We start from the raw sequence: 9,976 nt of genomic DNA, 5'->3' as shown, positions 1-9,976 counted from the left end.
CTCTCTCTTTTATTGGTGTCTCTTCTTCCTTATCATCTTCAGCCTCCTCATTAATCTCTTCAAGTTCTAAAAAATCAGAAACGGGTTCAAGTGTTGGCTTAGGTGCCAGCTGTTGTTTATGTTCCTCCATCTTCTTCTCAATTTCACTCTCATCCACATGGATTGCCCTTCTGCTTCTAGTCATCATAGCTTTACACTCCTCATTGGGATTTTTCTCTGTAGTAGTTGTAAAACTGCTTGATGATCTATCCGTCAATTGCTTTGCAAGCTATCCCACTTGGACCTCCAGATTCTTTATGCCAGACTTTGTGTTCTTCTGGTTGGACATAGAAACCTACATAAACTGAGCTAGAGTCTCTTCCAGCTTCGTTATGCAATCATAAAGACTAGGTCCTTGTTGTTGTGGCCTTGCGGATGGTCCACCTTGATCTCTATTGAATTGATTTCCAGGGTGGTTCCTCCATTGTCCTTGTTGTTGATTGTATTGCTAGCCATGTTGGAATCCAGAAAATCCTCCTTCATTAAAATTGTTTCTGGGTTGATTTTCCATGTAATTGACTTCATGAGTGGGTTGTTCTTCAATAGGGATACAACATTTAGATTCATGAGCTCCCCCACAAATGGTACATCCTGCAACCTGCAAAACAGAAGCATGTGAAGTATGTGCAGAATGAATTTGGGTTGGCAACTTACTTAATGTTTCAATCAATGCCTCAAGTTGCTTAGACAACAACTTATTTTGTGCCAACAATGCATCATGGGAGGTTAGCTCCAATAAACTATTTTTAGTAGGAATGTGAGCTCTATCTCTCAAAATAGCAATGTCACTTGCAGCCATATTTTCAATGAGATCCATGGCTTCTTCAGGGGTCTTCAATTTGATTTTCCCACCTGCAGAAGCGTCCAATAGCTACTTGGACTGCGGTCTTAACCCATCTATAAAAATGTTGAGATGTATCAATTTTGGGAATCCATGAGTGGGAGTCTTTCTCAATAAACCACAGAATCTTTCCAAGGCCTCACTCAAAGATTGATCGAGAAATTGGTGAAAAAAAGAGATGGCGGCTTTGCCTTCTGCAGTCTTAGACTCAAGAAAATATTTCTTGAGAAATTTCTCGACAACCTCATCCCATGTCTTAAGACTATTGCCTTTAAATGAATGAAGCCACCTCTTAGCTTCTCCTGATATAGAAAATGAAAACAAGCTCAATCGGATTGCATCTTCAGGCACTCCAACCAAACTAATAGTGTTGCATATTTCTATGTAGGTGGCTAAGTGTGTATATGGGTCTTCATTTGGTAAACCATGAAACAAATTATTCTGAATTAGCTGAATCAATGATGGTGGATATGTAATGGTTTGTGCTTGAACTTCTGGTTGAGCAATGCTAGTGAAAAACTATGGCACATTAGAACTCGAATAATCTTCCAGGGTGACTCTTCTTGGCTCTTCAACCATGATGTGGTCTTCAATATAATCTAAATGAGAATGTCCTGCAATAGGAAAACTAGAAGATGCCTCGGAAGATTGAGGTTCTTCCTCTGGAATTGCTGCTGCTTCTAAATCCTGCAAAATTTTTCTAATTCTCTCTTGATTACGCCTTCTACAAGTGGCGTTAATCTCCAAATCAATGGGGATCAAATCACTTGCAGTAGATCTTCTTTGCATACAAGAAAACAAAACAACAACTATCCAATTCAAAAGAACAATGAATGTGTTATAACTACTATGTTAGTCAAAAGAATCAATAAATCAATAAAGCAAAAATAAAGCAATGCTGCACAACTAAACTAAATTCTACTAACAACTTAGTTCCCCGGCAACGGCGCCATAAATACTTTGTTGGATTTCCCCTGCGGTTACTTTTTGATCCACTTTTTCTTCGTTCAAATATATTCAAGGGAAATCCAGTTTGCCGAAAAGCGCACCGGATCGTCAAGTATTTAAAAATTAAAACAGATGAATCTGAGTATCGAACACAAGAAACTAATGTTAGCCTGAATTAAGTTCAAAAATGAAGCATTGTTGAGAGAACATATATGATTGATAATTTCAAACAAAATTTAAACTAACTTTTATGCTAAAAACTATAAAATGAAAAGTAAGTAAAAATGATAGCAGTAGGTAGAAATGTTAGGTCTTTCTAACAAACAAGCTGAAGCATATAAATATATTTCTCTAATCAATCATGCTCTTATGTTCTATGTTGTAGTCTAAATTACTAAACATTAATCTTTCGTCAGACCGAATCAATCCAAGCTTCATCCTCAGATCCCTCTTGTTTGACTAGGCCCAATTGAGACAACCCTCTTAGGTTTAGACTAACTTAAACTGAGTTTCGTCCACAGATCCCTCTTGTAAGACTAGACTCAGCTCAAGCAGCTTACGAAAGTTTAGCCTAAGCTTCTTCCACAGATCCCTCTTGTAAGACTAGGCCTAGAATAAACAACATTATTGTAACAACATAATTAAAACCAAAACTTAATCCGCAGATCCTTCTTGTAAGACTAAGTTTTGATCTTGCTTCCATCAAGTTCTAAGGCAACAGTACATTTCCCAATGCTAAAGTCACCTAACTATGCACACAAATTGATGATCAGACCAAAAGCATACAAACATTAAGCATTCAAGGAAGCATTGAACACAAAAAACATAATCAATTAGATATTAGGTATTTACATCAGCTGTTCATTAGAATTCCCCAACTAGGGTGTTTAGCTAGCCATTACAGAAGAAACCCTAACAATAATAAGCATACAAAACCTAGGTATCTCTGCAAAAGGTCATCCTCTTGCTGCCTCCAGAGCTCTTTTCCTGAAATAGGCACTATGGTGTCTATGGAATTCTGTGCCCTGGGCCTTGTTACCCTAATTCTGCACAAAACAAGCTTTAAATAGTCTTTGAATTCATGACGTTGCGCTTAGCACCACCCTCGCGCTTAGCGCGGGTAAGGGGATTCGGGCGTAGCGCCAGTCATGCGCTGAGCCTGGCTGAAGACACATGCTGCGCTTAGCGCAATGATATCACGCTTAGCGCACGACCTTGATGCTGAAGCTGCGCTTAGCGGTGGATGCGCGCTTAGCCCACTAATGAGCTAAGCTCAACTGTCACTTTTGGCACTTCATGACTAGAGACAGCTTTATCCATAAAACAAAATTTATTTACCTGAAATTGCACATATTTCATCATTAATTCCAATGGACATATTCTAGTGACAACTTTATCCATAAAACAAAATTTATTTACCAGAAATTGCACATATTTCATCATTAATTCCAATGGACATATTCTAGAGACAACTTTATCCATAAAACAAAATTTATTTACCTGAAATTGCACATATTTCATCATTAATTCCAATGGACATATTCTAGAGACAACTTTATCCATAAAACAAAATTTATTTACAAAAATAACTAAAGATAACCATAAATTGGGGAACTATACAAGTTTTGGAAAATGATTTCTATACAAAATTTAGTCGTATAAGGCGACTAACACCTCCTTACACTCCTCCTTAAATATTAAAGGTTGTCCTTCTTCTTGGGGGTAGATCACTTCACTAGATTCTTCCTATTTTGCTTCTTCACTTTCACTAGAGGAAGGTGAAATAGTAGCCTCATCTTGGCTACTATAAATGTCTTGGCCCCTCATAATCATGGTTTTCTTGGTGGGGCATTGAGAAGTAATGTGTCCTCTTCCAAGATATTTAAAGCACTTCATGGAGCTAGTCTTCTCTTGCATACTAGCCTTAAGGGGTTGCTTTTCTATTGTCTTCCCCTTATCATCTTTGGGCTTAGAAGGTGTCACCCTTAAGATGCCTTGACCTTGGTCTTTCTTTGGATAAGAGTGAGAGCCATAAGATTTTGAAGTAGACTTCCTTTTAAGTTGTTGCTCTACCCTTATTTTCCAATCTAAGTTAGCCTCTACATTGTCCTTCCAATGGAAGTATGGGAGGTTAATGTTAGCCTCTTGAGGCTTTCTTTCCTTTTCTCTCCTATGGGAGTGAGGTCTAAGATGTGACCTATGCCTTCCTTCATAATAGTCATGAAGTTCTTCATTTAGGCTCTTGCAAGAGTTATGACTACTATAGGAGGTATGTTTTTCTTTTCTTATTGTCAAACAAAAGCCAATATTTATACATTTGTGTTTGTAATGTTCACAATAACCAACAAATTCATAAAAATTCAATGTCCTATATCATCTACGGCTTTCTACATTGAATGCTTTGAACTTTTAGAAAATATGTTGCCCATTTCTAGCGAATCATTGTTATTGTTTCCATGTCTAACGACATTCCATCAGTAAACCACTACAAAATATGAAAAATACAAATAATAAGTCACGTACATGTAAAATGAATGAAAATTATACTGAAGTACTAATTTAAAGTTGTTGAACCAAACATACCATGCTCTAATCATTCTTTAAACCCTGCTTACGATGTTCCACATCCAATGCATCACATAATAGCCACACTCATAGCCTCCGCTTTGAACATGGCTCTACATTCGATATAAATAATAATTCAATCAAATAAATGTATTGAAGTTACCATGTGAAGATCACTAGTGATAAATAAGCATTAATTGGATGACTAACCTTTACTTCAATCCACTTAGGAGTTCCTTGATCATTTGTACCATCCACAGTTATCTTTACTGTCTTCATTGCATTGCTTACAAAAATAGCACGATGAACGTGTATACGATGATAAAAAATTGTTGATTAAAAGTTTACATTGCATTAAATAAGGTTCAATACAAAACTTAACTTGTTAATTGCAATTTTGATATGAATATCAAGCTTCTTACGTAATGAACAAAACCAGGCAACAACATTGGTCGCAGGACACACTACAACCAATTGCCAATGGGCCCTACATTAAACAAAAATTAGGTACATATAAATAAAACATTATTTATAAGCATTTGCATTAATAGAACTTACTGATTTAAGTAAGCTCCTAGGTACACCTCTCATTGAGATTCCTTGAGCCATGCTTGTATGTAATGTTCACATTCAGCACGTCGGTCCTTTGCATGGTGTATACTGAGGCTCAAGGAATCCATACACCGAAGCATGACCCAAAGTTGAGCTCCACTCATACATAAACCTATTTTGATAACAAATACATCAAAATTGATAGTGATGCATATGATACCAAATATTAATTATTAATGAATCATATTAAATTTACTTACATCATCCATAACTGTAGTATAGCTATGTTCAAACATTTGTCACCTGCTATTATTTCATTTACATAAGAGAATGTCAAGAAGAAGGATGCATCATCATTTGGAATCCCAAATTTACTGCCATCCCACATCAACTCAACGGGCTTCTCGTAAATGTAATATAGGCTCTTAATCAGCTGAAGCAATGGATCATCTTCAAAAACATTTGTTGCCCTTTGAACTGGTTCAGGCAGTTTCTTTGGACTAACATGGGTCTCCTATATTGTTAATGAAAACAAGAATTAAAATAATGTCACCAACTAAGATATATTGATGTACACAAATCATGCAACAAATATTCGAACATAAAGTTTACCTCCTATGACACAATTTTCACAAGATTTGCTGGCCATGCAATGAATGTTTGAAGGGTCTGCTTGACATATTGTATCTCTAATGTCGGGAAGGGGACTTGGGCGTCACCATCTAAAAATTTTTCAACAGTCACCTTTACCACATCATCAGCATAAGCCACATTGTGAATGCATGACCCCCCCTCACATATTTTCCCCAAGGCCATCAACACTGTACAATTTTCTCGTTGGACATATAACCCCATAGTCGATATTACACAACCATGATGTTCGTCGCCTGATGGGTTCACAGTAATTTCAACATTGCTCCCTTTGGTGCTAACACATGCACCTAATGCCTGTAAATCTACCTGAATAAGGGGTGAGTACTGTGATCCCATCTGAGAAAACTCAATTTTTATGGCATCCTTCAACTCTTGCTTCAATTTGTCCAGGCTCCGGTTGTGTTCTTCTTCAAACTCATTCCTTACTTGTTCCTTCAGGTTTTTGATAATGTCAGCCAACTGTTGTTGGGTTATTGTTGTAGAGGAATTGCTGGAGCCACGTGATGCCCTACTATAATATTGACTAATGGTCATACCAGACCCCGCTACATGAACACGACTTGGATGCTCCGATCGCCCAATGGCTGTATTGAGTATGTCGTCCCGACCATGGGGAACAAAACTACCCTATGTCGTCTGCTCTTGTAATGAGTACTATAACAAGCACGACATAAAGATACATCAAATGAGGTGGTTATTATAAAACAAACAAAAATTACATTCAAATTGTATGTGAACCATGAACTCACAATTCTATCGGATATTTCTTGTGCCGCCTCTGATGTCATCTGCCCATATCGCTTGGTGCAAGCCATTTTCCACTTGACATGCCTTTCAATGGGAGATGGAGGGTCCTCGAGATCAAAGGGTGTATTCTCAATCAACATTTCCTCCTCTTGTCTTTTCTTTCTTTTCTCCTCTATTAGTTTTTTCTCAAGCAAATCATAATCCCCACGAGACAGTACGTGGGGGCAGCCATTGTTTTTTTGAATTTGCTGTGCCTTTTTCTGAATTGCCTGTGATACACTATATAGAATTCACATGTATTTAATTCAAACAAAATTCTACATTTCTATACCTAATTAAAATTAAAAGTAACAAACATCTAACCTGCCAGGTAGGGGTCTTACGACTTGCAGTAAATTCATCCCAAGTTTGTTGATCCATACCATATTTTATAGAAGGATCTTCTTTCTGTTGGCCTTCAGTGTCAACATAGACAAATTTAGTGGTTAGCAAAGACTTAAATTGCCTCCATTAAGTGGCCACCATGGACATCACTTTCTTCTTGGCCTTTGAGGCTTCTGGGATATCAAATTTAGCTTGCATAAAATATTCATCATGTCAAATTTAGTAGATGTAAACATTTTGAAATATAAAAACCAACAAAATAAATACATAGAACTGTTATCTTGACTTACCAAAATGTCATCCCATACTAGGTCCTTAAGAGTTTTCAGCATATCTTTCCAATTGCTATGGACAATTGGGATCTTTTGTTGAGCTACGACCCCTAAATAGCTGTGGAACTTTTGTTTTTTTGGGCTTGATCCTCTTCTAGTTGCAGGATCGACACTAACCGTTGGTCTAGGCTGATATAAGGTTCTTAATGTCAACCTTCTAAGACGTGTGGATTGTCTTGTCTTCTTAGGCGTAGCCTCCGAATTACCATCTGACTGTGGAGGGGACCTTGGCGGTGTTCCCATGACCCTGTGCAAATGAAACAAATTGATTAATGTTCTAGGATATAAAAATAGCATCTACGTAACAAAAATTAAATATACACGTTACATATAAATGAAGAACAAATAACATAATATCGTAAACATTACATTGATACAACGCGGTTAAGCATGAATGTTCTCCCATAAACTTTCATCATGATCATTATGAATCGCATGTACGTCATCCACCTTAGGTTGTTCACTAAAGGAAGAAATTTTTGTGGAAAAAGGAGGAGTCTCACAAATGTCAAGGGTTGCATGATCATTTTGTTCCCTAATACCAATTGGTCTTCCTTGTATAACCACTGATAATCTAGAATCATTTGGATCTTGGATGTAAAACACTTGCCTAGCTTGTTTTGCCATAAAGAATAGTTCTTCCATGTAGCCCACTGTCATACCCTAATTTCGTCCGGGGATTATTACTTGATGACATGCAATAAATGAAGTCCCGAGACGTCTCATAAATCGACAGGAAGCGGGCTTGCGCGTTCCGTGAAATTCCGTAATGTGGCGGAAATCAAAAAGAGTTGTTTTTGCGCAATCCGTAAAGTTTCCGTGACTTCTTCGAAAGATAAAAAAGGAGTAAATACATAATCCGTAAGGATTTGTAACCTTACGGAAGGAAAATAAGTATCATTATGAAATTCGTAAAGTTTCGTAACGTTACGGAAAAAGAATTACAAAAAAAATAGAAAAAGGGGGTGCATTTAGTAAAAAGGGGGGTGTAAATAGCAATCAGGCCACACTTGGGCCCTCCAGAAGATTCCTCCAGAAGGCTGTTGCTTCTGGAGGAAGCAACCTAGCTCGCCTGGGCGAGCTGGGCGGCAAGCATCTCCCCTATTTTGCTATAAATAGGGGAGGAAGTGAGAAGGAAAAGAGGTTCAGCCCCTTAGGCACTTCTCTCTCTTTCGAATTTGCTTAGAAAAATTGTTTCCGTGAAGAAAATCCAAGCCGAGGCGCTTCCGAAACGTTTCCCTAACATTTTCGTGAGGATTTTCGCGAAGGTTTCGACCGTTCTTCGATGTTCTTCATTCGTTCTTCATCGTTCTTCAGTCTTCAACGGGTAAGTACCTCAAACTAAGTTTTTCAATTCATTATATGTACCCGTGGTGGTCCACATTTTGTTTCATGTATTTTCATTCTCGTTTTCATTTACTTTTCATACCCCCTTTTGACGTGCTTGAGCCATTTATTTAAGTCATTTCTCGCTTAATCTAAAAATGAAATAAGTTTCCACTGATCGTTTGAATTGTATCATCCGTTACTTTCGTTTGAAATGAATTCCGACCGTTCGGTCGTGCCGTAACCACGTTGGAAATCAAAAAAAGAGGTAAAATAATAATATAATAATAAAAAAAATACCCTTTTAGTAAAATAAAAGCGTAAGATCAATCGGACGTTTTCTCTTTGGGACTTCTCATTCTTAATTGAATTGACTAATAACTAAAGTGAAACTAAGGCTAAAATCAACTCGCCTAGTCAAGCTCGTCCACAAAAATAGTTTTTTTTTTAAAGTTTATCATGTCAGTTTCTTACTAAGTGAAAAGGGATCATTTTTAAGGTCCAACGCCTTAAAATGATCACCCTTCAAAGTAAAAGAATCACCTGTTTCACGCATAAGGAAGAACTACGTAGGTCTGATTTCCACTCCAAAGGAGGGTACGTAGGAGCAAAAGCCCCGCTTTTGTCGACCTTAAAAATAAAAAGAAATAAAAGTTAAGGTAACACAAATTTCACAATTCTAAAAAATAGGTTGTTGTCTTTCGAGACAAACGTAAGAGGTGCTAATACCTTCCTCAAACGTAAATACAACTCCCGAACTTAGAATTTTCATTTTGACCGGTTTCCTTCGGTTTTCTCGATGTTTTCCACAAATAAACGTTGGTGGCGACTCCACGCATCTTTCCTTCTTTGGAAAGCGCACCCGTGAGCCTCGCCTCACTCGCCCGCAAAAGGGCACGTTGCGACACCCACCTTATTAGGGCCTACTAAAGTTAATCCCATTTGATCTCTATGAACACCGGTATTTCCATTAACCCATTGACATTTAAATACAGGCACTCTGAATTGATTATAATCAAGCTCCCAGATTTCTTCAATAACTCCGAAGTATGGCATTAAGGCTTGAATTGGGTTGTTATCTGATGCACTAGAAAAGTGTTTAGAATGAGCCTCCACAATGACCCCACTATTTTGCACACTACTTTTATCATCTTGTGACTTTGTGTAGAAAAAATAATTGTTTATATCATACCCCTTCCAAGTGGGGACATTTAGATTTGGACCAATAGCCAACAATCTTAATGTTTTGGAAGCATTGTCATCACTAATGATTGTTTCTTTAAACCAGTTTATGAAAGTTCTATTATGCTCTTGCAACAATTTCATCATGTTCATTTTTGGGTGAATAGATGTGAGATATTCTTTGTGAGTTCGTATGTAGGGAACGACCTCTTGTGTGTTATTCAAGATATACAAATGCGCTTATGAGACATCTTGTCAAGTCATGGTTACAACATTGTATCCTCGTGTCCCTTTACCTCCTCGTGTCTGGTCATGATGAGTTTTTGGTACCCTGACAGGTTGAACTGTTTCTATGTATTGTGAACAAAACTCAATAGCTTCTTCAGCAACATACCTTTCAACAATG

Source organism: Glycine soja, chromosome 12 (genome assembly GCF_004193775.1).
Source record: "Glycine soja cultivar W05 chromosome 12, ASM419377v2, whole genome shotgun sequence".
Taxonomy (NCBI): Eukaryota; Viridiplantae; Streptophyta; class Magnoliopsida; order Fabales; family Fabaceae; genus Glycine; species Glycine soja.
Note: the sequence above shows the minus strand (reverse complement) of the source record.